Consider the following 3,461-nt stretch of genomic DNA (forward strand, 5'->3'; position numbering starts at 1 on the left):
TTATGCATTGGCTCAATGACTAGAAAAAAATTGATACAAAATAAAAATCACGAGTTTTTGTTTAGACAATATATATTCGACTATAAGAAACGTGAGAAATACAAGATTCAAAATTATCACCTTAGACAACATTTGTGTGTCACATAACAAAAACTTGTTACATTGAACGAGACGAGCAACGGGACGAGTTCACATATACAAAACACAACCCTACAACAGTGATCAGCCATCAGCTGTGGGCTCAATAACTTACCATATAATAAGTGAATATGAAAACCCAAATTTTCATAAAGGCATATTTATAGAAAAAGTGTTACAAGAAATAAAAATCACGAGTTTGTCTTAGACAACATATACATGACTAGAAGAAACGTGAAATATACAAGATTCAAAATTATCACCTTAGATAACATTCGTGTCTCAAATAACAAATTGTAATACTGAACGCGGCAAGCAACACTTGAGCTCACATATACAAAACACAACGCTACAACAGTGATCAGCCATCAGCTGCTGGATCAACAACTTACCAAAATGTGAAATGAATATAAAAACACACATTTTCTTAAAACCACATTAAACAAATATTTGAAAATGTCACTTTAGACAACTGAAGTGAAAAATTCTAGAACAATACAACTCGCAAATTGAAAACAAGAGAATAAAATACACAAAACAGAGTTCGGGAGTGTTATTGCTTAATAAAATTGTAATTTTGAACACATTCATATTTAATGCATACAGCTAGGTTCGGCTTTATGATAAGGCACTTTGACCACTCACACGCAATGCAAATGAACATTCAGAAAAGGGTGTTAAAGAATTATTAATTGATTGTTATAATTTTCCTGAGAATATTTTGTACATTTTAGAACACAGACATTTACTCGGAGGCTATATGTTGCAACACCCACCACTTGATCTGCTTGCACTGGACAATGTATTTATTCCCTGGCTGCCCCTGCATGAGCTCTCAAGGTAGTGACTACTTTTGTCGCCGGCATTAGGGTGCTCAATCATGCGCCCTTTCGCACCACCATCAGTTCCTCCAAAACTGTAAAGGTCTGCTTTGCAGACTTCGCGTACTGCAGGTTGTATGCCCAGTAAATTGCACATACAGTACATGGCGCAGACTTGCAAGTTTATTCCACGCTGAAACACACATAAATACACATACGGGTCTCTCATTGCGCACTCGCGAAAACCAAGAGATTCGCGAGGCGTACCATATCAGAAAAAAGGGAAATGACTATGTCAGTGATACGTCGATTGTGCTGTACAACAGTGAGATGTTGTTTATGGTCCAGAGTGCCCTTGGTCTAACACTAAAAGAGCTTCCCGTGCGATAAAGCTATGTTGACTTCCCTGCGAAGTACAGGACTTGATCAGACTCTTTAAACAAGGCTTCATTAGTGAGCGCATCATCGTCCTCATAGTGAAAATCATCACTTTATCAATTTCATGTTGCTGCAGCAGGCTAGGTGCCTTTGCCAGGCTAACCTCACCAGTACCATTAAAGAGCTCTCTCTCTATCTCTCCCTCCCTTTCTCTCCCTATCCCTCCCACCTCTATATCCACCTCAAAAGGTTGCCGACCCTGAACTGCATGGAAGTCTAGTCCGAAAAACTTTAAAATAACGCCCTAACTACAATGGCGGTATGCTCACTGACACATTTAAAAGTAAGACAGGCACACGCACGCCTCAAGAAGATGCAACCTGTTTGGAGGCTTCGTTTGTGCCGCATAGACACCATACACGAGGGCACATCGTTCACAAAAAATTGACTTAGTTCCCGAGGTTCCTCCGCATTTCGGTCAATCGTGCGACACTTCCGCAGGCTAAACCATCCAATTAGCCAAAAAAATAGATCGTAGGACACGAAACAGTTCTTAATCACTTGCAAGAATCGTATACTGTGGGGGTGATGTCTATGTCCTCTTTACGAGTCCGCTGCAGGAGTCCCTCCTAACCACAGCATCCCGACACAAATCACAGCAGTGATCAATTGTCTCGGGCTGGTTACCCAAGTGACAGTTTACAGACAAAGGCACATATGCATATTTACTATTGAGCCATGCTTTAACAGGCAACGTGGATGTGTGCAACTTTACTTGGACTCAGCTGATCACGTTCCTATGGGACCTACCACTTCACGACCCAGGGGCTTAAAAAACATCGTGTGCCAATACGAAAAGGTTTACAAATATATAGAAAAGTTCCTAATGGTCTAGCTTTGTTCTTTCAGAAATATGTCACTACGCTGTGCTTTTAGTATACTGGGCTCTACTGCGTCACCGCTGGTGCTATTGCGTCACCGCTGACATGTTGCAGCGCGAAATTTGAAAGTTTTTCGACTTTCGGCTGTTTCCGAAATATTTAATAGTGCCGAATTTTTTTCTTTGATACAGTGATAAATAGGCGAAAATAGAAGTCGAGAAAAAATCCGCCGTTGTTTCTGGGAGCGGGAGTGGAACCCACATCTCCGCATCACGCGTGCGGTTAATGCACCGCACGCGTTATACGTGTGTGATGATATGATGGTGATACTGATGATGATGGTAATGTTTGTGGTTATCACACAACTGTCACTCCCACGGAATGGATATGTGCCGCGTGAAGACGCGGGACACGAGCTATGTTAAAACATGGCGGACAGTGCTGGACTAGGCCTGCGCAGTGGGACCTGCTCCAGAACGGGCCCTGGGGAACGGCACTTCCGATATAGATGTGGTTTTCCGGGGTCTCCGTGTCTTTCTCGGGAACCGCGGCAGGGTGCAGAGACCCCAGTACCACATGTTGAAGAAGAAGACCATGATAATGAATATGAGTTGTTTATCCTTCGCCTATTAGTTACGCAATGTCTAGAGTTCCGAACGGCGGCATTCTAGCTGATCGTGCAGGCATGGCTAGAGTGCCGTCAGACGACATTCGAATATTTAGGGCTAGGTTAGTGCCGGCAAATGCGTCTGTCGTTGTAGTGTAGATAATCAATCTTGCATCCTTGATCCCAGAGACGGTGGTTCGAGACCGGCCTTTGCCTCGTTATTTTTCATCTTTAAATTGAATTAGGATTTTAATGGCCTAGGTTAGTATTGGTGTTTTAAATGATTTCATTGTATGCGCTAGATCATGATAGGTTATGTTTAGCTTATAAGGTTGAAGCCCCAGAGTGATGTAGCGGCCGACGCGGCAAATATCTCATAGAAAACGCCGGTGGACTTCGATATAGCGGAGTGCTTATAATACCGTCGGACGGTGCTCTCTCTATTCAGGGCCTATTAGTAAACGGATGTTCGGAACATTAGTTCATCTACAACGGCCGTGGGAAGAGATAGCCCCGAGAGCACCCAGGGCCGCTTTGTGAACCACCGCAGGGATGCGACACTTGTTTGCAATTAATTTTATTCACAGACTTCGAAATTTTGATTTTTCCCTATTTGATGGCACCTATTTTGTCGCC

Source organism: Haemaphysalis longicornis, unplaced genomic scaffold, assembly GCF_048455015.1.
Source record: "Haemaphysalis longicornis isolate Haplotype H1 unplaced genomic scaffold, Haemaphysalis longicornis Haplotype H1 scaffold_13, whole genome shotgun sequence".
Classification (NCBI taxonomy): domain Eukaryota; kingdom Metazoa; phylum Arthropoda; class Arachnida; order Ixodida; family Ixodidae; genus Haemaphysalis; species Haemaphysalis longicornis.